Below are 27,055 nucleotides of genomic sequence, written 5' to 3'. Positions count from 1 at the left end.
AATTATTGAAAAAAACAAAAGGGAGGGGGAAGAAACGGGGTGGGGATGGGGGGAGAGAGTTTAAGATCTAAAGTTGTTGAATTCAATATTCAACCCGGAAGGCTGTAAAGTGCCTAGTCGGAAGATGAGGTGCTGTTCCTCCAGTTTGCGTTGGGCTTCACTGGAACAATGCAGCAAGCCAAGGACAGACATGTGGGCAAGAGAGCAGGGTGGAGTGTTAAAATGGCAAGTGACAGGGAGGTTTGGGTCTTTCTTGCGGACAGACCGCAGGTGTTCTGCAAAGCGGTCGCCCAGTTTGCATTTGGTCTCTCCAATGTAGAGGAGACCGCATTGGGAGCAACGAATGCAGTAGACTAAGTTAGGGGAAATGCAAGTGAAATGCTGCTTCACTTGAAAGGAGTGTTTGGGTCCTTGGACGGTGAGGAGAGAGGAAGTGAAGGGGCAGGTGTTGCATCTTCTGCGTGGGCATGGGGAGGTGCCATAGGTGGGGGTTGAGGAGTAGGGGGTGATGGAGGAGTGGACCAGGGTGTCCCAGAGGGAACGATCCCTACGGAATGCCGCCGGAGGGGTGAAGGGAAGATGTGTTTGGTGGTGGCATCATGCTGGAGTTGGCGGAAATGGCGGAGGATGATCCTTTGAATGCGGAGGCTGGCGGGGTGATAAGTGAGGATAAGGGGGACCCTATCATGTTTCTGGGAAGGAGGAGAAGGCGTGAGGGCGGATGCGCGGGAGATGGGCCGGACACGTTTGAGGGCCCTGTCAACGACCGTGGGTGGAAAACCTCGGTTAAGGAAGAAGGAGGACATGTCAGAGGAACTGTTTTTGAAGGTAGCGTCATCAGAACAGATGCGACGGAGGCGAAGGAACTGAGAGAATGGGATGGAGTCCTTACAGGAAGTGGGGTGTGAGGAGCTGCAGTCGAGGTAGCTGTGGGAGTCGGTAGGCTTGTAATGGATATTGGTGGACAGTCTTATCATCAGAAATTAAGACAGAGAGGTCAAGGAAGGGAAGAGAAGTGTCAGAGATGGACCATGTGAAAATGATGGAGGGGTGGAGATTCGAAGCAAAATTAATAAATTTTTCCAGGTCCCGACGAGAGCATGAAGCAGCACCGAAGTAATCATCGATGTACTGGAGAAAGAGTTGTGGGAGGGGGCCGGAGTAGGACTGGAACAAGGAATGTTCCTGTCTCTTTATGGGGTATGTGGAACATTCCTATCACTGCTTGCTTGTCCCTACAGCCACCCCACCCTCAACTTCTCTCCCCCCGCCCCCCACCTTAACCCAACTTATATTTCACCCCTCTCCTAACTATACTCAGTTCTGTTGAAGGGTCATGTGGACTCGAAACGTCGACTCTTTTCTTCTCCACCGATGCTGCCAGACCTGCTGAGTTTTTCCAGGTAATTCTGTTTTTGTTTTAGACAGATTTTTGTTTGTCAAGGGTTATGGTGGGAGACAGGCAGGAAAGTGGAGTTAAGGCCACAATCAGATCAGCCATGATTTTACTGAATGAGGGAGCAGGCTCGAGGGGCTGAGTGGCCTACTCCTATTTCTTATGTTCTTAAATCCCAATGAAGTTTGCATTGAGCGTTGCAGCACAACGCTCCCTAAAACACTGCCCTTTCCTTTCAATGAAGCTCTTTGCATCTATTCCAGTTCAGTTGGTGAAACACAGTAATCAGACACTGCACTGAACTGGAAAGTAAATATTTGCTACCACCATTTCAGTGCATCCGGTATAAGAAGGCCACAAAGCCAGCACATCAGCGTTTATGACAAATTAAGTGACATTTGTCGTTTTTTACAAGCTGCATTATATGTTTGAGCTGTACTTCAGAACAATAAAAAGACCGAGAACAAGCAAGATTCTCATGATTCAACTCATCCACAGCCCATGCGCGATTTATCCAGGTGTCAGCTGTCAGATTGGTTAAGCTCTGTCTCTTTCTCTCACCTCTGATACAGGAGGCTATTGGTTCGAATCCCCAATAATCCAGGCTGAAACTCCAGTGCAGTGCAAAAGGAGTGCTAAACTGTTGGAGGGTAGGTACAGAGGGAGTGCTGCACTGTCAGAGGGTCTGTACTGATGGGGTGTTGCACTTTTGGAGGGTCAGTACTGAGGGAGTGCTGCATTGTCAGAGGTTCAGTACTGAGGGAGTGCTACACAGTCAGAGGGTCAGTACTGAGGGAGAGCTGCTCTATTGGATGTAAAAAAAAAACCACCTCCACTATTGAAAGAAGTGTACATCCATCTTCGAGGACAAACAAGGTTAAATATCTCATCCAATGTGCTGCATCGCTGAATGGTGGCAATTTCTCAGTACTGACCCTCTGAGAGTGCAGCACTCCTTCAGTAATGACCCTTCGACAGTGCAGCACTCCCTCCATACTTACCCTCCGACAGGGCAGCACACCCTCAGTACTGACCCTCTGACAGTGCAGCACTCCCTCACTACTGACCCTCTGACAGTGCAGCACTCCCTCAGTACTGAAACTCTGACAGTGCAGCACTCCCTCAGCACTGACCCTCTGACAGTTCAGCACTCCCTCAGTACTGACCCTCCGAAAGTGCAGCTCTCATTCAGCACTGACCCTCTGACAGGGCAGCACTCCCTCAGTACTGACCCTCTGACAGTGCAGCACTCCCTCAATACTGATGCTGGGCAGCACAAGCCTGGATTATTCAGCTCAAGTCTCTCAAGTGGGGACTTGAACCCACAACTTTCTGACTCAGAGAAAAACGAGAGAGAGAGAGAGAGCTAAACCCACTGTGCCACAGCTTACACTACATAGGGAAATGATGAACTGTAGTCTGTACAGGGGTAAGCAGAGGCAGACTTTTGTGTTCCTCATGAAGACTGTGCTAGAGCAGGTGATGTGAAACCTCTGTATTGTGAAACAGCCTTTGAACATTTCAGTTCATATGTTCGGAACATGTTGGAGATGTGGTGATCAAACACTGATTGACTGACGTTAGAGAATCATCCAGCCGTGTTTGCAAAGCATCTTTTAAGATTTGTGACAGAGCTAAGGGCAGGAACATCGACTGTATCCTGGAGTAAATGTGTTTACCTGAATACTGAAGTAAGGTTTATAGTGTTGACATTCCCTTCCATCGAGTTAAGTGGGACAGCATCAGAGACGGAATTGAGTAAAGTCATCACAAGATGCATAGAGTGACGCCAACGTCAAAGGACCACCTTTCCTACAGAGACTCAGATACGATCAGTTCCAACCTGACTGTGGTGACAGTCATAGGCATCACATTGGTTTCAGCTCGGCCAGAGAGACGACAGACCATCAGCACGTTGAGGGAAAATTAGGTAAAATAAACACACGGACTGATTTCTGGCAAACGAGGGAAGCTGGGATTATTCTCCTAGGAGCAGAGAAGGTTACGGGAGAGGTTTAATTGAGGCATTCAAAATCATGAGGGGTTTGGTTAGAGTAAATAAAGTGAAACTGTTTCCAGTGGCAGGAGGGTCGGTAACCAGAGGGACACAGATTGAAGAGAATCGGGAAAAGAACCAGATGGGGAGATGAGGAGAATTTTTTTTTTTTACACGGCGAGTTGTGATCTGGAAGGCACTGCCTGAAAGGGCGGTGGAAACAGATTCAATAGGAACTTTCAAAAGGGGCAATTGGATAAATATTGGAATGGGAAAATTTCGCAGGGCTGTGGGGGAAAGAGCAGAGGGGGTAGACTGAGACTAAAAACAGAGCAAAACACTACGGATGCTGGAAATCTGAAATAAAAACAGAAAATGCTGAAAAAATTCAAATCTATGGAGAGAGAAACAGAGTCAACGTTTCAAGTCCATATGATTCTTCAGAGCTAAAGAGAAGTCGAAATGAGATGGAATTTATCCTGCTTAAGGGGAGTGGGGGAGAAGTTGAGCAGGTAAAGCAGGGTAGAAGGTCAACGATAGGTGGGGGCTAAGGAAAGATTGACAATGATGTCATGGGCACAGTAGGACTAATTTGAATAGATCTTTCAAAGAGCTGGCACAGGTACGATGGGCCGAATGGCCTCCTGTGTGACGCATGATTCTAAAATGCCACACTGCAGCTGGTAACTGGCAACAAAGGAAAGAGGGGTTAGATTTATCAGCTGAGATCCAAGATGCTCCAGTGCAAAGCCTCAATTAAGTGAGCCTCATAATGCAAGCTCAGTTACAAAGTTCGATATAATGCAATGAGATTATATATCCATTAGGTTTGATGGGTTGGATGCCCCATTGACCTGTATGCAACTCTACAGAAAAACCAAATAGGCTCAGACTCTTCTCTCGAGAAAAGAGAAGGCTGGGGGGTGGCCTGATCGAGGCCTTTAAAATGATGAAAGGGTTTCGATAGGGTAGATGTAGAGATGTTTCCACTTGTGTGGTTCAGGGGGTGACCAGAACCAAGGAACATCGATAAAGGATAGTCACTAGTAAATCCAATGGGGAATTCAGGAGAAACTTCTTTACCCGGAGAGTAGAGAGAATGTGGAACTCACCCCCAAAGGGAGTGGTTGAGCTGAACAGTAGAGATGTTTTTTAAGGGGGAAGCTGGATAAACACGAGGGAGAAAGGGATAGAAGGATTCAGTGATGGAGTGAGATGAAGAGGGGGTGGGAGGAGGCACGTGTGGAGCATAAACACTGGCACGGAGCAGATGGGCCGAATGGCCTATTTCTGTGATGGAACTGTATTGGCCATTCCTTCACTAACATTGAGTCAAAACCCAGGAGCTCCCACCCTAACAGCAGCGTGGGTGCACCGACACCACAGGACCAGAGCGGTTCAAGAAGGCGACCCATCATTAGGGCTGGGCAATAAGTGCTGGCCCAGCCAGCGATGCCCACGTCCCATGAAAGAACACAAAAAGTAAATCTTTGTAATCTCACCGATATTGCATGATGCTGCAAATAATTCTATGTGTGAATAAATCCCTTTAATAATTTAGCCTGTTCTGAGTGACAGGGGAATTTGAGTGTGCAATGGCAGGTGTGCCTCAGTGCAGATGACTGCGAAGTGTCTCAACTAATTCTTTTGACCATCAGTAGCAGGGCGTGGTTTAATGTACTCTTGTACAGTCACTCTGCCTACTATTTTAATCTGTTTATTTCAACAATGTCAAGAAGTGGGTCACAATTGTTATGGTCGTTAAAAAGATGGAAATTTAACCTTGAGGCCCCTGCAAACTGAGAATTGGTTCCCCTCCCATCGATAGGCATAAAGAGTTAAATTCCGAGGACAGGCTGCGCAGACTAGGCTTGTATTCCCTCGAGTCTAGACGATTAAGGCGTGATCTATTCGAGGGGTTTAAGATGATTAAAGGATTCGATAGGGTTGAAGAGAGAGTAACTATTTTCTCTGGTTGGGGGGAGTGGGGGTAGGGGGTGCATCCAGAACAAGGGGGCAGAACCTTAAAATTCAAGCCAGGCCGTTCAGGGGGTGATGTCAGGAAGCACTTCTTCACACAAAGGGGAGCGGAAATCTGGGTCTCTCTCCCAGAAAAAGCTGCTGAGGCTGGGAGGAGTCAATTGAAAATATCAAAACTGTGATACATAGATGTTTGTTGGGTAAGGGGATTAAGAGTTACAGAAGGTCAGTAGACAGAGTTAAGACATGGATCCACCATAATCTGATTGAATGGAGGAACTGGTTTGAGGAGCTGAATGACTCTAATGCACCCCAACCCCTACAACCATCCGAATCTCAGTAAACTCCTCCAGCCCCTACAACCCTCCCTATCTCTAACCTCCTCCAGCCCCTACAACCCTCCCATCTCTGTAACCTCTTCCATCTCCTACAACCCTCCATGTCTCTGTAACACACTCCAGCCTCTACAACCATCCCTATCTCAGTAAATTCCTCCAGCCCCTACAATCCTCCCTATCTCTGTCGCTCCCTCCAGCCCCTATAACCTTCTCTATCTCTGTAGCTCCCTCCAGCCCCTACAACGTTCTCCATCTCTGTAGCTTCCTCCAGCCTCTCCAACCCTCCCTATCTCTGTAACCTCCTTCATTCCCTACAACCCTTCCTATATCTGTAACCTCCACCAGCCCCTACAACCTTCCGCGATCTCTGCACTCCTCCAATTCCAGCCTCTTGAGCATCCCCCAATTCCCATCGTTTTACCGTTGGTGGCCATAACCTGGTATTCTCTCCCTAAACCTCTCCACCTCTCTCTCTGTCTCCCTCTCTCTCTGGCTTTCCCTCCTCCTTTAATACGCTCCTTAAACACTGACCTCTTTGATGCAGCTTTTGGTCACCTGTCCACTAACATCTTCAGTTTGTCAAGATTGTTGTCTGATTTACACTCCTCTAAAGCCCTGTGGGACACTTTACTACTTTAAAGGCGCAATATGAAGGTAAATTGTTGCTGTTGTAGAGGGTTGCCCATAGTGACACTATCGTTCCCATCAGAATGGAGATGATTGGGTGATGACTCCTTCTATCACCACAAAGTTATGAGTGACTGGGATTGATTTTACAGAATTTGTTTTATGTTACTATCGTCCACTGACAGCATTTTGCTGGAGAAATAATCATGCTTTTATTGGGATTAATTGCTGTACTTTCAGAAATGAATTGTTTGCTGTCATTTAAATAGATTCTGTAGACTGTTGGATGAAATGCACTGTTTAAAAAGGGTCTGCAAACTAATGCGCATTGCTTAAACAGACACTGTAAACTGTTTGTTATAAGCCCTGCCTTGCCTCTAACTCATTGGTCAAGTACACAATCTAGTTACAACTGGTTGTAACTAGCCTGTGTTGACAACTATGATTGAAAAATCAATATCAGTTACCATAAACATTAAAGTCACGATACGACAGAATACAGTGACGACAGAGTGCAAACATATGTTCCACCAGAAGTTGGTCATAATAGCAGTAATGTGCAAAGTCATACTGAGGCACAATGCCCTATTCTTAATTGAACATCCAGAAAGAATCCATAATTACTTCAGGTTAAGCATTAAGCAATTAAGAGATCTCTTTGGATTGGACATTACCCAGTCAAAATAATGAGAATCATGAGCACAGGAAAAGGAGGAGGCTCATTCAGCCCCCTCGAGCCTGTTAAACAGGAACAGGAGGAGGCCCAGTCAGCCCCTCGAGCATTTTAAACAGGAACAGGAAGAGGCCCATTCAGCCCCCTCAACCCGGTTGCACAGGAACAGGAGGAGGCCCATCCAGCCCCTCAGATCTGTTACACAGGAACATATGGAGGCCATTCAGCCCTTCGAGCCAGTAACACAGGGACAGGAGGAGGACCATTCAGCACCTTGAGCCTGCTACACAGGAATGGGCGGAGGCCCATTCAGCCCCTCAACATTGTTACACTATCTCTGTAATATCCTTCAGCTCCTGCAACCCTCCCCTATCTCTGTAACCTCCTCCAGCCCCTGCAGGGACTGGAGAAGGTTACGGAGAAAATGAAAGTTGTTGGGGCTGGAGCAGATTACAGAGGTAGGGAGGGTCATAGGGGATGGAGGAGGTTACAGACATAGGGAGACTCATAGGGTCTGGTGGAGGTTGCAGAGAGAGGGAGGGTTGTAAGGGTTGGAGGAGGTTGTAGAGAAAGGGAGGGACATTGGGGCTGGAGGCGGTTGCAGAGATAGAGAAGGAGATGAGGATGCTGTGGAAGGATTTAAACAGGAGGATTGGAATTTGGAAAATGGAGGCATTGCCAGACCTAGAACCAATGTATATTGGCAAACAACAATGGGGGTGATTGGCGAACAGGACTCGGTGTGAGTTAGAGTGGAGCTGTGGGGGGAGCAGCAGATTTGTGGATGGGTTTAAGATGGGGTGGGTGAGGTTACGGAGGCCTTTAATTAATGGTGGGGTTGCATCCCGCTGCATAGCACGCCCGCCGACCGAAATATCACGATGCCGCGCGCTGACATCAGGACGCTCGCGCAATGTCAGTGCGCGACATTGTAAGCGCTGCCGTGCGGGCTCCGCCACCCGCACGCCAGCCAGATGATTCTACCCATGATCTTATTGAATGGCGGAGCAGGATCGTGGGGCCGAATGGCCTCCTCCTGCTCCTATTTTTTATGATTCTACCATCTATTTTTTATATATGTATATATAATATGGAAGTCCTGTAGGACAAGGACAAAGGTGGCATGCCCACAGAAGTGGAAGCAGTGATAGAAGAAGATATTTACTGGGATATTTTGGGACCTGATCCTCTGGAGTGCAAAATATTTTGAGCTATAAAAGAACAGAGACCAGGCAAAGTGGAAGGATGAGTCGGGATATCCCTGCAGAAATGATCAACAGACTAGGCGATAAAGCAACAAGAGAATTAATTAGCTCGTGTAAGGTGATGCACACTAAGGGAGAATGGCCAAAAGACTTTCTGAAGAGTGGAAAGGCCCCTTCAGAAAAGAACGCAGGCAATGTGATGAGCCTCGCAGCTGATTGCACATTGATCCAAGGTTGTGTTAAAGATCCCTGCAAATAGATTGGAAACCGAGACAAGGCATTACAGCTGAAATCAGTTCAGTTTTAGGAAGGCTTGCGGAACTAAAGAGGCTATTGCCATGATGAGGCTGATCCCTGGGGTGAAGGAGTTTGTCTTATGAGGAAAGGTCGAGCAGGTTGGGTCTGTACTCATTGGAGTTTAGAAGAATGAGAGGTGACCTTGTTGAAACATATAATTTTCTGAGGGAGCTTGATAAGGTAGGTGCTGAGAGCATGTTTCCTCTTATGGGGGAGACGAGAATGAGGGGACACAGTTTAAAAACAACGGGTCTCCCATTTAGGACAGAGATGAGGAGAAATTTCTTCTCTAGGAGGGTTGCTCGACTTTGGAATTCTCTTCCCCGGAGAGCAGTGGAGGCCGGGTCATTGACTATACTCAAGGCTGACTTAGACAGATTTTTGATCGACAAGGGACTCAAGGGTTATGGGGGAAAAGAAGGAAAGTGACGTTAAGGCCACAATCAGATGAGCCAGGGTCAAATTGAATGGACAGGAAGGCTCGGGAGAGGCAAATGGCCTACTCCTGCTCCTGTTTGTTTATGTTTGTGTTGTTATGCAGTGGAACTAGAGAGGTTATAGCAGTTATGAGAGCATTAAGCAAACAGCAGCAAGAATTGAACACCTACATTGTGGTTTGTGAAAAGGTTTTCAACCTGGTCAACTGGTAAAATCTGTGGAAAGTAGGCTATCATGGCGTGTGCCCTTTGTGTGATATTTGTAACAACGTTCTAGATGTTGGAACAGTTTGCATTGAACAAAGCTGATCTTTACACAGAACTTCAGAGGAAGTGCGGACAATTGTTCCCTGGTGTGGGGGGAATGGGGGTGGAAAAGGGTGAGGGGGAGACAAGTAGTCTGAAATATCAAGCCAGACACGCTGTGAAGACAAAAGTTGTTTATTCATTTTTTTTTTACAAAGCACAATATTTACAATTAAAGTCCCGACAAGATAATCGTGAAGCATGAACACATTGTCGGGTGAATCTGTGCGCGGGAGCATAAAACAGCTAAATCAGGGGCCCTCTTTACATCTCTCTGAATTTTAACTATCATTAACCCCAGTAACATCCATTCAAATGACTTAGTCATAAGATTCCTCACACATTCACTTGCACACTCACACACCCACAGCCACACTGACACAGTCATTCACATTGACACACACATATTGACACAGTAACACATACTCACACACACTCACTCGCACGCACACACTAACACACTCAAACACTCACAGACACACTCACGTACTCACACATAAACAAAGAAGTTTACATTATAACAGTATAAACACAGGTAAATAAAAAGTGCAGTATATTGGTACAAAAGATAGATCATAATGAAAACTTCAATATAAGATCGTCATTAATAAATCCAATGGGGATTTCAGGAGAAACCTCTTTACCCAGACAGTGGGGAGAAGTTGGAACTCGCTGCCACAGGACGTGGTCGAGGTGAATCGTATCGATGTATTTAAAAGGAAATCTGGATAAACACACGAGGTAGAAATGAATAGAAGGATATGGTGATGGGATGAGATAGAGAAGGGGTGGGAGGAGGCTCGTGTGGAGCAGAAACACCAGCACGAAACCGGTGGGCCAAATGGCTTCTTTCCCTGCTGTAAAATGCAGGTAAAGTTTCAGTTGGAATTAATGAACAGGGCCTGTGTTAAATAGATTGCCAAGCAATAAATAAGGAGGGGAGAAGGCTGTGGCATGGGGCAGGATGACCTTGCATGAATGAGGCCAGGGTCTAAAGTTTGCAGCAGTAACCACAAGTCTTTGTGCCTATCTTGTTACAGCAGCCACAGCAGTACACGCAGACCGAGAGGTTGCTCATTCTCTTCTCGCGTAGCAGCAAGGAGCCCTGGAAAAGCAGGAGGCCAATAGGTGAGAACATTCCAGAAAGAAAGAAGGCACCGTGTCCCTTTGACTGTGACAACATTTCAATTAGGCGCGTCATTGGAAGGAGGATGGCGCATTTCTCTAGAGCCTTTCCCCACCTCAGGATGGCCCATAGTGTTTCACAACTGATGGAAGACTTTTTCTGAAGTGTGCTCACCATTGTAATGTAGAAAACGCAGCAGGCAATTTGCACACAGCAAGATCCCAAAAACAGAAATGTGATAATGGCCCCGATTTTGAGTTTTTCACCAGTGTCAGTTGAGGGATAAATATTTGCCCCAGGAAACTGGAAGAAACTCCACCTCATCCACCCCCACCACACATACCCCCGAACTCCTGACGCACTTCATCTAAATTGTGGCCATGGAATCCTCTACATCCACCTGAGAGGGTAGATTGATTGCCTCAGTTTACAATCTCATTTCAAAGACAGCGCCTTCAAGAGTGCAGCACCCCCTCAGTACTGACCCTCCGACAATGCAGCACTCCCTGAGTACTGACTCTCTGACAGTGCAGCACTCCCTCAGTACTGACCCTCTGAAAGTGCAGCATTCCTTCAGTACTGACCCTCCAACAATGCAGCACACCCTCTGCACTGACCCTCCAACAATGCAGCACTCCCTCATTACTGACCCTCCGATATTGCAGCACTCCCTCAGTACTGGCCCTCTGACAGTGCAGTAATTCCTCGATTACACATGGTGGTCCTTTTAACTCGGAGCTGAGATTTGCAGAGTATTGAGCTGAACTGACAGTGCAAGTACTGGGAGCGTGCTGGTCATTATCATTCTGCTGTCTGTGGGATGTTACCGGGCGCCAATGGCTGCTGCATTTCCCACATTACATCAGTGACCTCACATGAAAGAAAAAAGCACGTGATTGGCTGCGAAACACTTTGGGACGTCCTGATGTGTTGGAAGGCTCTAGAGAAATGCAAGTCCTCTTTTTCTTTCACTCTATCCTCCAAATTGTCTGTTGATTAACCAGTCTCTCGGTGTATAATGTAGGCCTGGTTATAAACAGTTAGAAGGATCAAATATCAAAAATGCTTTGGCTGACAGTCAAATTGATTGTGCATTCGGAGAGATTAGATATGGTCGGTACACAATGACTTCAGTCTCTGGCACTGACTGCCACCTGGGGTCTCCCTTCCACATAACACTCGCAACTTGCATTTACACAGCGCCTGTGACATTGCAAAATGTCCCAATCCACATTACCGGAGCGTAAATCAGAGAAAAACCTAACACTGAGTCACATATGGAGATATTAGGGACAGGAGACCAAAAGCTTGGTCAAAAACGTTGGTTTTTTAAGGAACGTCTTAAAGGAGAGAGAGAGAGAGGCGGAGAGGTTTAGGGAGGGAATTCCAGAGCTTAAGCCTCCAGGCAACTGAAAGCACGGCCGCCAATGGTGGAGCAATGAGAATTGGGACGCGGGAGATGCTGTAATTTCAGAGATTTTGGACAAATATCAGGACCCGGAGGAGGTGTTCTCCTGCTCCGTACCTCTCTCTCACCCGCTCTGTTCCACTCTTCCTCTCACTGTCTCTATCTCCCGCTCTTTCTCTCAGTTGCCCTCTCTCCCAATCTTACTCTCCTCGTTCCCTTTTCCTGTCTCTCCCCCTCCCTCTCCCCCATCTCCTTCTCCCACTCTGTATCACTCCCTCTCTCACACTATTTTTGCACCTTTCGCTCACTCTGTGACTTTCCCTTTCCTGTTAATTTCTCTCTCTTGTACACTTTCCCCTTTTCACTTTCCCTCACTCTGCATCTCTTCCTTAATTTCTCCCTCTGTCACTCTCTCACACCTATGTTCTTTCCCTTTCACCCCTTCTCTGTCCCACTCTCTATCTCTCTCTCTTCCACTCTCTCCCTCTCCCATTCCATCCCTCTCTCCTACTCTCGACTCCCTGCCACTCTTTAACCCACTCCCAGACTGGATCAGTCTCCCTCTTATTATTCCTGGCGTGGGTTACATTTAAAAATCTTGTGGGGATATGTTCATTTCCATGGAATTGCCTCATCCCTGCTTTGCAAAAAAGGGGGTTCAATTTCAAACATGCCACCTCAGTATAACCTAGAGAGACTGCCACTGAAATCAGTTTGAAATCAGGAAACTTTCTGTGGAAGAAACGAGCAGGGAGGAACCTTAAAGAATTAATTTCCACCTACTATGTCCGGGGAATCCACAGATTTCTCAATCGTCAAAGAACCATGCGCAGTCTCAACCTGAAAAAAGAAATAATTTATCAGTGGGAAAGCGAGAGGAGGATTGAGGGAGAGAGAGAGGTACAGGAGAGAGAGGGGGAGGAAGACAGACTTGCATTTCTCTAACGCCTTTCACCACATCCCAAAGCATTTCACAGCCAATGAAGGTTTTTTGAAGTGTACTCACACTGTAGGAAATGTGGCAGCCAATCTGTGCACAGCAAGCTCCCACAAATAGCAATGTGATAATGACCTAGATCATCTGTTCTTTTAGTGATGTTAGTTGAGGGATAAATATTGGCCCCAGGACACAGGGGAGAACTTCCCCCCTGCTCTTCATCCAAATACCTTTTACACCCACCTGAGAGGGCAGACAGGGGCCTCAGTTTAATGTCTCATTTGACATTGAAGCGCTCCCTCAGTACTAACCCTTCGACACTGCAGCACTCTCTCAGTACTGATCCTCCGTCAGTGCAGCACTCCCTCAGTACTGACCCTCCATTAGTGCGGCTCTATCTCAGTACTGACCCTTCGACAGCGCAGCGTTCCCTCAGTACTGTTCCTCCGAGAATGCAACACTTCCTCAGTACTGACCCACCAACAGTGCAATGCTCCCTCAGTACTGACCCTCTAACAGTGCAGCACTCCCTCAGTGCTGTTCGTCCGACAGTACAGCACTCCCTCAGTACTGTCCCTCCAACAGTGCAACACTTCCACAGTACTGAGAGTGTTGACCTACATTATGGGCCTGAATTCCCTGGAGTGAGACTCAGACCAGTGATTTACTAACTCAGAGGTGAGAGAGTGCAAGCTATTGCTGAGAAAAACGACGAGAGGTGAGCGGAGGTGCCAAAGGGGGAAGAGGTGGAAGAAGTGTGGAGATGATTGTAGGATGTGAAAGAGAAGCTGTAACCAACATTGACAATAATTTGCATTTACCTGGGGGGCGTGTTCCCCTTGCAAAACATCCAAAGGCACTTCACAGGAGCAATTACCAAACAAAATATGACCCTGAGCCACATAGGGAGAAATTAGGGACAAGTGGTCAAAAGCTTGGTCAAAGGGGTCGGTTTTTAACGTGTATTTTAGGAGGAGAGAGAGAGAGGGAGGGGCGAAGAGGTTTACGGAGGGAATTCCAGAGCTGAGGGCCCCAGGCAGCTGAAGGCACGGCCGCTAATGGTGGTGCGATGAGAATCGGGGGATGCTTAAGAGCCCGGAATTGGAGGAGTACAGAGATCTAAGAGGGTGATGGGGGCTGGAGGAGGTTACAAAGATAGGGAGGGTTGTAGGGGCTGGAGGAGGTTACAGAGATAGGGAGGATTGTAGGGGCTGGAGGAGGTTACAGAGATAGGGAGGGTTGTAGAGGATGGAGGAGGTTACAGAGGTAGGAAATGTTGAAGGAATAGAGAACTCCCCTCCCTGCTCTTCATCCAAATAGTGGCTGTCAGACCTTTTACACCCACCTGAGAGGGCAGACAGGGGCCTCAGTTTAATGTCTCATTCGACATTGAAGCGCTCCCTCAGTACTAACCCTTCGACACTGCAGCACTCTCTCAGTACTGATCCTCCGTCAGTGCAGCACTCCCTCAGTACTGACCCTCCGTTAGTGCGGCTCTATATATATATATATATATATAGGATACCAAGATAGAGAGGGTTGTAGGGGCTGGAGGAGGTTACAGAGACAGGGAGGGTTGTAGGGGCTGGAGGAGGTTACAGAGGTAGGAAATGTTGAAGGGGTTGGTGGAGGTTACAGAGATAGAGAGGGTTGTAGGGGCTGGAGAAGGTTAAAGAGATAGGGAGGGTTGTAGGGATTGGAGGGGTTTACGGAGATAGGAAGGGTTGTCGGGGCTGGAGGAGGTTACAGAGATAGGGAGGGTTGTAGGGGCAGGTGGAGGTTACAGAGATGTGGAGGGTTGTAGGGTCTGGAGGAGGTGACCGAGATAGGGAGTGGCTGAGGAGGGATTGAAAACAAGAATGAGAATTTTAGAGGAAACAAATGGAAGGAAATGATATTAAACTCATAGAGGGCGACGAATATTAAAAGCATGAACATAATAATATCAAACTGCAGAACAGACCAGTCTATCTGGATGGTAGACGCAGAGTCACGTGCAAGAAACACATCACCCAGAGGGACATCTCATAGCTTACCTTCGACAAGGAGAAGAAGTGACTCAGCTGCAGGGACAGCAGCAAAGTCAGAGTGAACAAGACAAGTCGCAATTTCATCTGGGAGCTTCCCATCTCTGCCTGTCTCTTTTGATCTTCTGGCTCTGCTTTGATGGTTTGGTTTGTAACTAGAGGAGCTTACTGCTCTTTATACCTGAAACACTTGAAGATGACAGCCGGGGCCGGGGGGGTGGGTGGTATCGTTGATGTTTGACCAAATGATTCAGAGGCTGTTCCAGGATTTGTGTTCCAAAGTGCCTGATATTGAAATTGTAACAGGTTGGGGTATACACACACAAGAGGGGCAGGAATACGTACTCTGAGTGCAGAAAAGTCAATACTGATATTAAGTTGATAAACAAACGAGAGGTTTCGCAAGTACTAGCGTCCATTTCAGCTGACTGAGCCCTAAGCTCTGGAATTCCACCCACCTCTCTCTCCTCCTTTAAGATGCTCCTTTAAACTGACCCCTTGAAGCGAGCTTAGGGGCACCTCCTTAAGTGTGGGCACGGTGTCAATGGTTAAGGGTCCTGTGTAGCAGCTGGAAGGTTCTGTATGAACGCAAGCCACAGTAATGGAGATGGTCCCTGCAAGGAATCGCAGAGAGGTTTCAGTGCAAACGGATGCCATTCAGCCCATTGTTACCCTGCTAGCTCCATAGCACTACTATCTGTGCCAGCCCCATTCCACTACCCATTCCCTGCTCATCCGGAAACATTAATTCAACATTGACGAGGTGGAAATCCTTGACTATTCACATAATCCAAAGGACCTGCATATCTACTGTGCAAAAAAACAACTGAGGAGATTTAGGCACGAGTGTTTTTTCATGTTACATCCACGTTTACACACTTTATTTTTCAAATTGCTCTTCCAACCCATGTGCCTGATCACATCTAAGCTCCTGACTGAGGCTGGTGGGGTTTACCGCACAAACTGGTCCCCACCCCTTAGACAGAAGGTTGTGGTGCAAGTCCCCACTCCAGAGACTCGAGACCCATACTCCAGGCAACACAGCTGGTCCCAGCCCTGAGGGACCACGGCACTGTCAGGCGGTCAGTACGAGGGAGAGCTGCACTGCCGGAGGGTCGCTACTGAGCGAGCACTGCACTGCCAGAGGGTCAAACTGAGGGAGTACTGCACTGTCGGAGAGTCAAACTGAGGGAATGCCACACTGTCAGAGGGTCAAACTGAGGGAGTGCTGCACTGTCAGAGGGTCAAACTGAGGGAGTGCTGCACTGTCAGAAGGTCTAACTGAGGGAGCACTGTACAGTCAGAGGGTCAGTACTGAGGGAGTGCTGCACTGTCAGAGGGTCAAACTGAGGGAGCTTTGCATGGTCAGAGGGTCAAACTGAGGGAGTGCTGCCCTGTCAGAGGGTCAAACCGAGGGAGCGCTGCACTGTCAGAGGATCGGTACTGAGGGAGTGCCGCACTGTCAGAGGATCAAACTGAGGGAGCGCTGCACTGTCGGAGGGTCAAATTGAGGGAGTGCTGCACTGTCAGAAGGTCGGTACTGAGGGAGTGCTGCACTGTCAGAGGGTCAGTACTGAGAGAGTGCTGCGCTGTCAGAGGGTCAGGACTGAGGCAGCGCTACACTGTCAAAGGGTCAGTACTGAGAGAATGCTGCATTGTCAGAGGGTCAATCCTGAGGGAGTGCTGTGCTGTCAGAAAGCCAGTACTGAGGGAGTGCTGCACTGTCAGAGGGTCGGTACTGAGGGAGCACTGCACTGTCAGAGGGTCAGTACTGAGGAAGCACTGCACTGTTAGAGGGTCAGTACTGAGGGAGTGCTGCACTGTCGGAAGGTGAGTTCCATGGGCATTCTGCACTGTCGGAGAGTCTATCCTCAGGAATGTCACATTGTCGGAGATGACAGCTTTTAAATGAGACATTTGACCGTGGCCTCATCTGACCTTTCAGCATTAAAGATCCCGCGGCCACTATTTGGAAGAAGGGCGGGGGGGTTGTGGGGTTGGAGAGCTCCCCCCTGTCCTGGGGTCAATATTTCTCCCTCAACCAATATCACTAAAAATAGACGATCTGGGTCATTATCACATGTTGGTTGTGGGAGCTTGCTGTGCGCAAATTGGTGCAGCGTTTCCTACGTTAAAACAGTGACCACACTTCAGAAAAAGTCCTTCTTTGTCTGTGAAAGGTGCTTGAGGAATGCAAGTCTTCATAATATTTTGTACCAGGTTTTGTACTTGTAGCTGTTTGCGTGCCATTGTAATCTGTCCCACAGCGAGAAATGTGAGGGACAGGCGGAGCCCCCTAAAGTAATGAACTAAGTCCTTCAGTGAAAAGTGAGGGACACAAAGGTGAATGAATTGGATTAAGGGTTTTCGGGAAATGGACGGATAAAAGAGGAGAGATGACATGAACATTTCTCCCTGTCAGACAAAAGTAAACAGATTGATTCCCAATAGCGGGATCCTTGTGGGCTCCCCTTGCAGTCCTGTCCTTTCCGTAAATCAGTAACACTGTTGCTGCTTCCTGCTGTATGGTATCACACCCATTTCTGATATTGCAGTGTCGATGTTCCCTGTCCCATTGGCCTGGGACCAGCAGTAAGGTCCTTGGGACATCGACTGCCTGGCGCCGAGAACTATCAGTCCCTCTGCAACGACCTTCACATTGTGCAGAGAACCTGACACAGCGCAAGTTAGCAAAAACATAGGGCTGGTTTTTATGTCCGCAAATCAGGCGAGCCACACGCCCCCCACCCACCCACCCTCATCATACTTTCCCGCACGAACGAGAAACGGCGCGCTGACAGCAGGCCGGTAACACGGTGTCGTCACGCCAACCTCCCAAATTACAGGTGGCGGGCGGGCTGGTGCGCAAATCGGCAGCCCGCACGCCATTCTGAAAGCTCGAATTAACGAGCTACTGAGCTCGTTCACAACCCGACCACCCCACCCCGAGTTTTCGTTGCCCGCTGGATTTTTCAGGCGCCGGAATGGGGAAGAGATTGGGTGTGTTTGTCGGAAGCCGTGGCGTGAGGATGGAATGAAAGGCCTGCCGCCCGGACCGTGGCTGAATGTGCCAGCGAATCATTTTAGCGCTTTCCATTAAGAAATAAAGACTGATTTGGAGAGGAGGGGGTGCTTTCCTATTCTACCTGTGACCAGCTTCCTGTTCGCCTTATCAACTCTCTGGCGCATGAGATCCTGGCCTACAGTCCCCGATTGGGCGCAGAGCCCACCGCCCCCCATCTCCGCCCCCCCCCCCCCCCCCCCCCCCCCCCCCACCCTTACTCCTCTAATTGCTCCTCCTTCCTGCCAGACAGTGACTATTTGGCCTCCTGACGCATGATTGGATGCGCTGAGACAGCCGATTTGCTTCACTTCTGCCTGGCAGGGAGAAACGCCTGTGTCCTCTCTCCCCTTTCATCCGTCCTTTTCCCAAAACCCCTTCATCTGATTCCATCATCCACCTGTGGGGGAGCATTTTAGCGATAGCGACCACAACTTGGTCCAGTTTAAGTTTGTTTTGGACAAAGAAGTAGACAAGTTGTAAATAATTGTTTTGGATTAGGGGCAAGTGGATTTTAGTAAAATAAGGCAGGATCTGGCCAAGGTAGACTGGGAACAGCTCCTTGTGGGGAAATCTACATAGGAGCAGTGGGGGTGTTCAAAAAGGAAATGGGGAGGGTACAGACTCAACATGCTCCCTCTAGGGTGATAGGAAGGAGTAACAAGCCCAGAGAACTATGGATGACCAGAGATATTCAGGTTACGATGAGAAGGAAAAGAGAGGCTTTTAGCAGGCACAAGGGAAGCAAATCAGCGGAGGCATTAGTGGAGTACAGAAAGTGCAGCATTAAGCTTAAGAATGCAATTTGGAGAGCAAAGAGGGGATGTGAGAAAGTTCTGGCTGGTAAAAGTAGGGAAAATCCCAAGTTATTCTATAAGTTAATCAATGGGAAGAGGATAACCAGGGAAAGAGTGGGGCCCATAAGGGACCAAGGGGGCAATCTATGGGTGGAGTCAGAGGACATCGCTAGACTGTTGAATGAATACTTCACATCCATCTTCACCCAAGAGAATGAGGATGAAGGTATCAAAGTCGGGGAGAGAGACTGCGAGGTTCTTAAGAAAATTGATATAGGGAGTGTCAAGGTATTGGAGCTGTTGGCAGGGTTAAAAGTGGACAAATCTCCAGGTCCGGATGATTTGTTTCCCAGACTGCTGAGGGGGGCAAGGGAGGAGATCGCAGGGGCTCTGACCCAAATTTTTAATTCCTCTCTGGCCACAGGGAAGGTGCCAAGGACTGGAGGACAGCTAATGTGGTTCCGCTATTTAAGAAGGGTTGTAGAGATAACCCAGGGAGCTACAGGCCAGTGAGTCTCACGTCAGTGGTAGGGAAACTATTGGAGAATATTCTGAAGGAGAGAATCTATCTCCACTTGGAGAGGCAAGGTTTGATCAGGGATAGTCAGCATGGCTATTGTTTGTCATTTATATAAACGACATAGATGACTATGTGGGGGGTAGGATTAGTAAGTTTGCGGATGATACAAACATTGGCCAGCTGGTTAACAGTGAGGTTGCGTGTCTTGGGCTACAGGAAGATAGAGGCGGGATGGTCAAATGGGCAGATAAGTGGCAGATGAAATTTAACCCCAAAAAGTGTGAGGTGATACACTTTTGGAAGGAGTAATTTGACCAGGAAGCATTCAATGAACAGCATGACACTAGGAAATTCTGAGGAACAAAGGGACCTTAGCATGTGTCTCCATAGATCTCTGAAGGTGGAGGGGCATGTTAGTGGGGTGGTGGAAAAGGCATAAGAGACACTTGCCTTTATCAATCGAGGCATAGATTACAGAAGTAGGGAGGTCAAGTTGGAGTTGTATAGAACCTTGGTGAGGCCACAGCTGGAGTACTGAGTGCTGTTCTGGTCGCCACATTATAGGAAGGATGTGATTGCACTGGAGAGGGTGCAGAGGAGATTCACCAGGATGTTGCCTGGGATGAAACATTTAAGTCAAGAGAAGTTGGATAGACTTGGGTTGTTTTCGTTGGAGCAGAGAAGACTGAGGGGCGACCTGATCGATGTGTACAAGATTATGAGGGGCATGGACAGGGTGGATAGGGAGCAGCTGTTCCCCTCAGTTGAAGGTTCAATCACAAGGGGACATTAGTTCAAGGTGAGGGGCAGGAGGTTTAAGGGGGATGTGAGGAAAAAGCTTTTTACCCAGAGGGTGGTGACGATCTGGAATGCACTGCCTGGGAGGGTGGTGGAGGCGGGTTGCCGCACATCCTTTAAAAAGCACCTGGATGAGCACTTGGCACGTCATAACATTCAAGGCTATGAGCCAAGTGCTGGTAAATGGGATTAGGTAGGTAGGTCAGGTGTTTCTCACGTGTCGGTGCAGACTCGATGGGCCAAAGGGCCTCTTCTGCATTCTGTGATTCTGTCCCTCGCTTTTCACTGGATTCAGTTTGTTCCGTTAACCAGCTCCACCCATCTGTCCTTCGCGTTTCTCGCTGTGGAACGGATTACAATGCCATTCTCTGCCGCTCCACACACCCCGCCCCCCCAGCAACTCTCCTCGCCGAGAAAACTAAAATCCAGCCCGTGGAAACAGAGAGCCGAATGGGATCAAACCAAGTCAGGATAACCGATGCCCTGAAACCGCACGGCTGGAGACGTAGATTCGGCACCATACTTTCCTGATATTGAGTTAAGGACGCCTTGCATTTCCCTAGCACCTTTCCCCACCTCGGGACGTCCCAAATCGCTTCACAGCCAATGAGCGACTTCTTTCAAAGTGTCGTAACTGTTGTGATGCAAAAAACGCAGCAGCCAATTTGCGCACAGCAAGCTCCCACAAATAGCAATGTGATAATGACCCAGATCATCTGTTTTTTTTGTTTAAGTGATGTTGGTTAAGGGACCAGGACACCAGCCACCACCCCCTCTCCCCTCCTCCTCCAGCTCTTCTTCCTAATAGTGGCTCTGGGATCTTTGACATTCACCTGAGGGGCAAGACTAGGCCTTGGTTTAACGTCTCATCCAAAAGACGAATAATTCAACTCATTCTCCCCACAAAAATAACAGAGAGTGAGAATAATTTCAAACGAGCAGAATTGATGTGTGCAGAAACAGTGAAACAATAGAATGGGGTGCAAATGAAAAAGAATAAAACAGAGAGAATAAAGCATAGAAAGGATAAAATAGACAAAATAAATAGGAAACGGATAGACAGAGAGAGAGAAGGAAACAAAGTAAAGGTCAAATAGATCATAATAACATAAGTTATAGGAGCAGGAGGAGGCCATTCGGCCCATCGAGCCTGATCTGCCATTCAGTAAGATCATGGTTGATTTGGCTGTGCCTTTAACTCCACTTTCCTGCCTGTCCCCCTTGTCGAACAAAAATCTGTCTAACTCAGCCTTGAAAATATTCAATGACCCACCCTCACTGCTCCCTGGGGAAGAGATTTCCAAGGACTAAATTAAATAAAGTCTGAGAAAAAGAAATTCCTCTTCATCTCCATCTCAAATGAGGGACCCCTCATTTTTAACAGTGCCCCTTGGTTCTAGGTTCCCCCACGAGGGGAAACATTGTCTCAGTATCCACCCTGTCAAGTCCCCCTCAAAATCTTATCTCTCTCAATAAGATGACCTCTCATTTTCCTAAATTCCAATGGATACAGGCCCAGCCTGCTCAACCTTTCCTCATAAGACAAACCCCTTCATCTCAGGAATCTGAACTGCCTCCAATGCAAGTATATCCCTCCTTAAGTAAGTAGATCAAAACTGTACACAGTACCCCAGATGCGGTCTCGCCAATGCCCTGTCAGTTGTAGCAAGACTTCCCTACTTTTATACTCCATCCCCCTTGCACTAAAGGCCAACATTCTATTTGCCTTCCTAATTTCTTGCTGTACCTGTATGCTGCCTATTTGCAATTCATGTACAAGGACACCTAGAGACCTTTGTATCTCAGCATTCTGCAGTCTCTCATCATTTAAATGTAATTCTGCCTTTCTATTCTTCCTGCCAAAGTGGACATCCTCACATTTCCCTACATTATACTCCACCTGCCAAATATTTTTCCAAAGTTTCTCCTCATATCACTTTTGCTTCTTTTACCAATTACTTTAAATCTGTGCCCTCTTTTCTCGATCCTTTTAAGAGTGGGAACAGTTTCTCCCGATCTACTCTGTCCAGGACCCTCATGATTTTGAATACCTCTATCAAATCTCCTCTCAACCTTTACTCTAAGGAAAAGAGTCCTAACTTGCCCAATCCAACTTCACAACTGAAGTTTCTCACCTCTGGAGCCATTCTCATAAACCTCTTATGCAGTCTCTCCATTGCCTTCACATCCTTCCTAAATGTGGCACCCAGAACTGTATGCACTACTCCAGCTGAGGTCTAACCAGTGTCTTATACACGCCCAACATAACCTCCTTGCTCTTGTACTCTATACCCCTATTAATAATGCCCAGAATATTGTATGCCTTATTAACTGCTCTCTCAACCTATCCTGCCACCTTCAGTGATTTATGCACACATATACCCAGGTCCCTCTGCCCCTGAACCCCTTTAAAGTAGTACCCCTTTACTTTATACTGTCCCTGCATGTTCTTCCTACCAAAATGTATCACCTCACATTTCTCTGCATTGAACCTCATTTACATATGAACATACGTACATATCAACATAACAAATTAGGAACAGGAGTAAGCCACTCAGCCCCTCGAGCCTGCTCCACCATTCAATAAGATCATGGCTGAATGCAACTTCATGAATCCCACATTCCTGGCTACCCCGATACCATTTCACCCCCTTGTTAATCAAGACTATTTAGCTCGGCCTTAAATATATTCAAAGTCTCTGCTTCCATTGCCTTTTGAGAAAGAGAGTTACAAAGACTCACAACCCTCTGAGAGAAAACATTTCTCCTCAACTCTGTCTTAAATGAGCAATCCCTTATTTTTAAACAGTGACCCCTAGTTCTAGATTCTCGCACAAGAGGATCCATCCTCTCCACATCCACCTTGTCAAGACCCCTCAGGATATTAAAGGTTTCAATTAAGTCACCTCTTGCTCTTTAAAATTCCAGTGGATACAAGCCTAACCTACCCAGCCTTTCCTCATAAGACAACCCACCCATTCCTGGTATTACTCAACCACCTATATGCCCATTCCACCAACCTGTCCATGTCCTTTTGAAGTTCCACACTGTCCTCACAGTTTACAATGCTTCCAAGTTTTGTATCATCCACAAATTTTGAAATTGTTCCCTGCACTCCAAGGCCCAGATCATTAATATATATCAGGAAAAGCAAGGGTCTCAACAGCAACCTCTGGGGAACTCCACTACAAGCCTTCCTCCAGTCCAAAAACATCCATTAACCACTGCTCATCAGCAGATTTGGCTACAATACAGTCAGGCTCTTCATGCAAGTCATCAATGTAGATCATAAATAGTTGAGGCTACAGCACTGATCCCTGTGGCACTTCGTTAGTTACAATTTGCCAACCCAAAAATGAACCTGTTGTTGCTGTTTGTTATCCAATCCTCTATCTATGGTAATAAATCACCCCCAACACCACGAGCTCTTCAGTAACCTTTTATGCGGCACTTTATCAAATGCCTTTTCGAAATCCAAATGCACTGCATCTGCTGGTTCCCCTTTATCCACCCTATCCATCCTCATGGCTACTGTCAGGAGGCCTATAAATGACTCCCACCACTGACTTCCTTCCTTTGCTCTTTCATATTTCCACCCAAACTGATTATACATCTACACATGGTGAGGGAGATAGTGACGTAGTGGTAATGTCACTAGACTAGTAATCCAGAGGCCCAGGTTAATTATCTTGGGGGTATGGGTTCAAATCCCACCACACCAGCTGGTGGAATTTCAATTCAATTTGTAAAAAATTTGGAATTGAAAGCTAGTCGCAGTGAATGGTGATCATGAAACTATCATCGATTGTCATAAAAACCCACCTGGTTCACTTTAGTTAAGGAAATCTGCCATCCTTACCTGGCCTGGCCTACATGTGACTCCAGACTCTTAACCGCCCCTGAAATGGCTTATCAAGCCACTCAGTCCAAGGGGAGTTAGGGATGGGTAACAAATGCTGGCCTTGCCAATAATGCCCACATCCCATGAAACAATAAATTTACAAAATCTTGATCCTCCGAACCAAGATCATTTCTCAATACTGTACTGATCTCATCCTTGATTAACAGAGTTACCCCACCTCCTTTTCCTTTCTTCCTGCCCTTCCGAAATGTCAAGTACACTTGAATATTCAATACCGAGCTGTGGCCACTTTGCAGCCATGTCTCTGTAATGGCTGTAAATAGAGAGAGAGAGCAAAAAACGGAGAAGGAAAAAAATAGAGAATAAAACAGAATAAGTATAGACAAGAAAAAAAAAGCAGAGAAAGGATAAAAGAGTGACAATAAAAAATGGGGGTATAACAGCGGGAGAATGGACCAAATAAAATAATGAAACAGGGACAAAGGAAAATATAAAAAGTGAGAGGGGTAAACAGATTTTAAAAATAAATAAATCTGACCAAATAAATGAAAGGGAAATGGGAGCAAGGGAAGAGAGATGGGTTGGAGCAGTAGGATAGAGAAATTAGAGTGAATAAAATAGAGTGAAGAAGAAAGAGGGAGATAGATGTAGTCTGAGACCAAGGAGAAAGAATTGTAGGGTGTTTGATGAAAGCACTTTGAGTTTAGACTTTAACTATGTTGCTTTCTTCTCAGACACCCTGAACAGCTAAGCTTGCTGAGCATTTTCTGTTCTTACAGCAACCTCCACAGTATTTTGCCTTTGTAAATTGCAGCAGGGCTCTGGGGTGCTGGATAGAAGGTTAAATACCCTTTGCCGTTTATTTCAGTAGGAAGATAATTCAGTGTTGAGGTTCTTAACGTATGAAAATTGTGTGCGTTGCTTTTATTTTGGACAAGAGGCCTTGAGGGGGCCTGATTTACGCTGAGGTTTAGGGGTTAACAGCCTTGTCATGTGTTGATCGGTCAGTGTTTACCATGTGGAGACTGTCACCAGCTTTGTTAATTGTTTATCCAGGAACATTGAAGGGCATGAATGTTGTTGCTTTGTGTGGAACAAGTCACCAACTGGGTTCAGTCATCGACTCAGACTCACATCAACATAAACTGGCTTCTGACACGTAAGTTTCCATTACGAGGGTAGGAGGAGGCCATTTGGCCCCTTGAGCCTGCTCCACCATTCAATGAGATCATAGCTGATCTGCAAAATAGCTCCATATGCCTTTGTCGCATCTCCTTTATTATCTTTGGATAACAAAAATCTATCAATATCACAGGTTTAAAATTAACAACTTGATCGTGCGTCAGTTTCCGTTTGGGAAAGAGAGTTCCAAATTTCTCCCACCCTTTGTGTTTCCTAATTTCACTCCTAAAAAGGTCGGCCCCTCCTTTTTAGGCTCTGCTCCCTATTCCCAGACTCCCCCCAACCAGGGAAATAGTTTCTCTTTATCGACCCCAATCTGTTCCCCTTGATATCTCAAAAACTTTCATCAAATCTCCTGCTTAACCTTCTAACTTCCAGGGAATACAAGCCGAGTTTGTGTTAAATCTCTCCTTGTAATTTAACCCTTGGAGTCCCGGTCTCATTCCAGTAAATCGACACTGCACTCCCTCCGAGGTCAATATATCCTTCCTAAGGTGTGGGGCCCAGAATGTCTCACAGTGACTCCAGGTGTGATCTAGTCAGGTTTTTATGTAGACTGAAGCATGACCTCTACCCCCTTATATTCTAATCCGTGAGATAGAAAGGGCAGAGTTCCATAATTGTTGTGTTTATTTGACAACAGAATAACGGAGGAAGGTTTCCTCTCTGCTCTCTTCAGCCCCACTGGGAAGGTCAAGATGAGAAGTTTTGTCCCCTGTACTGGACACTCGCTGAATCTTCCAACAATAGTTCTGGGCTGGATTTCAAAACGCATAGACAAGGATTCAGTGTTCCATCACATTCTGCCTTTCTCTCTTTTCCTCTCGTTCTCTTTCTCTAACATCCTCTCTCTCTATCTATCTATCTTTCTCCTCATTCTCTCCTGCTTCTTCTCGATCACTTTATTTCTTCTTCTTTGTGTGTCTCTCTCTGTCTCTCCCTCTCTCACTCTTTCTTTCCCTGCCCTTATCTCTTTCAGTGTCTCCCTCTTTCTCTCTCTCTCTCTCTAAATGTGTCCCTCTCTAACAGTTCAGCCCAGTACTCTTATTTCCCTGTTTTATTGGTATTCCATTTGAAGGTATACAATACCAGATCAGACCAGAATTCTTATTTTCCAGTATTTACTGTGTTTTTTTCATTCTGGGTCTCTCTCGACTCTGTCTGCCCCTCTCTTTGCTTTTATTTCATTCTTTCATGCGATGTGGGCATTGCTGCCTAGGCCAGCATTTATTGTCCAACGCTAATTCCCTTGTTCAGACCATTTTTTAAAAGTCAACCACATTGCTGCGTATCTGGAGTCACATGTAGGCCAGACCAGGTAAGGACAGCAGATTTCCTTCTCAAGGGCATTTGTGAACCAAATACAACAATCGGCAATGGTTTCAAGGTCATCATCGGACTTTTAATTCCAGGTTTTTATTGAATTCAAATTCCACCAACTGCTGTGGTGGGATTCTAACCAGGGTCCCAGGAGCATTACGCTGGGTCTCTGGATTACTGGTCCAGTGAAAATACCATCATGCCACCATCTCCCCACTCTTCGTCTTCTCCATCTTTCGCACTTGCTCTCTCTCTCACTCTCCTACTCTCGTCCCCCCCCTCGGTCTCTCTATCACTCTCTCTCTCCCTGTCTCTCTCTCTCTGACTGTCTCCCTCCCTCTCTCATCCCCTCCTCTCCCTCCCTTTCCTCCAGCCCCTACAACCCTCCCCATGGCAACCTCCACCAGCCCCTAAAACCCTCTCTATCTCTGTAACAGGCTCCAGACCCTACAACCCTCCATATACCTGTAACCTCCACCAAACCCTATAACCCTCCCCATCTCTGTAACCTCCTCCAACCCCCACAACCCTCCCTATATCTGTAACCTCCTCCACCAGCCTCTACAATCCTCCCTATCTCTGTAACAGGCTCCAGACCCTACAACCCTCCCTATTTCTGTAACCTCCTCCAGCCCCTACAACCCTCCCTATTTCTGTAACCTCCTCCAGTCCCTACAACCCTCCCTATCTCTGTAACCTCCTCCAGCCCCTACACCACCCTCTATCTCTATCCTCCTCCAGCCCCTACAACCCTACCTATTT

General features: G+C 47.1%; 1 long non-coding RNA gene across 1 annotated transcript; it reads right to left on the bottom strand.

Moving 5' to 3' along the window:
* Positions 1-9,372: 9,372 nt before the first annotated feature.
* Positions 9,373-15,016, bottom strand: LOC144671612 (uncharacterized). Its single transcript, XR_013573952.1, has 3 exons — positions 14,763-15,016; positions 12,573-12,629; positions 9,373-10,360 (listed from the first exon to the last, which is right to left on the bottom strand). It is a non-coding gene; the product is annotated as an uncharacterized LOC144671612 (long non-coding RNA).
* Positions 15,017-27,055: the final 12,039 nt, after the last annotated feature.

The sequence above is a fragment of the Cetorhinus maximus genome, chromosome 33 (assembly GCF_964194155.1).
Source record: "Cetorhinus maximus chromosome 33, sCetMax3.hap1.1, whole genome shotgun sequence".
Taxonomy (NCBI): domain Eukaryota; kingdom Metazoa; phylum Chordata; class Chondrichthyes; order Lamniformes; family Cetorhinidae; genus Cetorhinus; species Cetorhinus maximus.
Note: the sequence above shows the minus strand (reverse complement) of the source record. Positions and strands in the feature narration are given on the sequence as shown.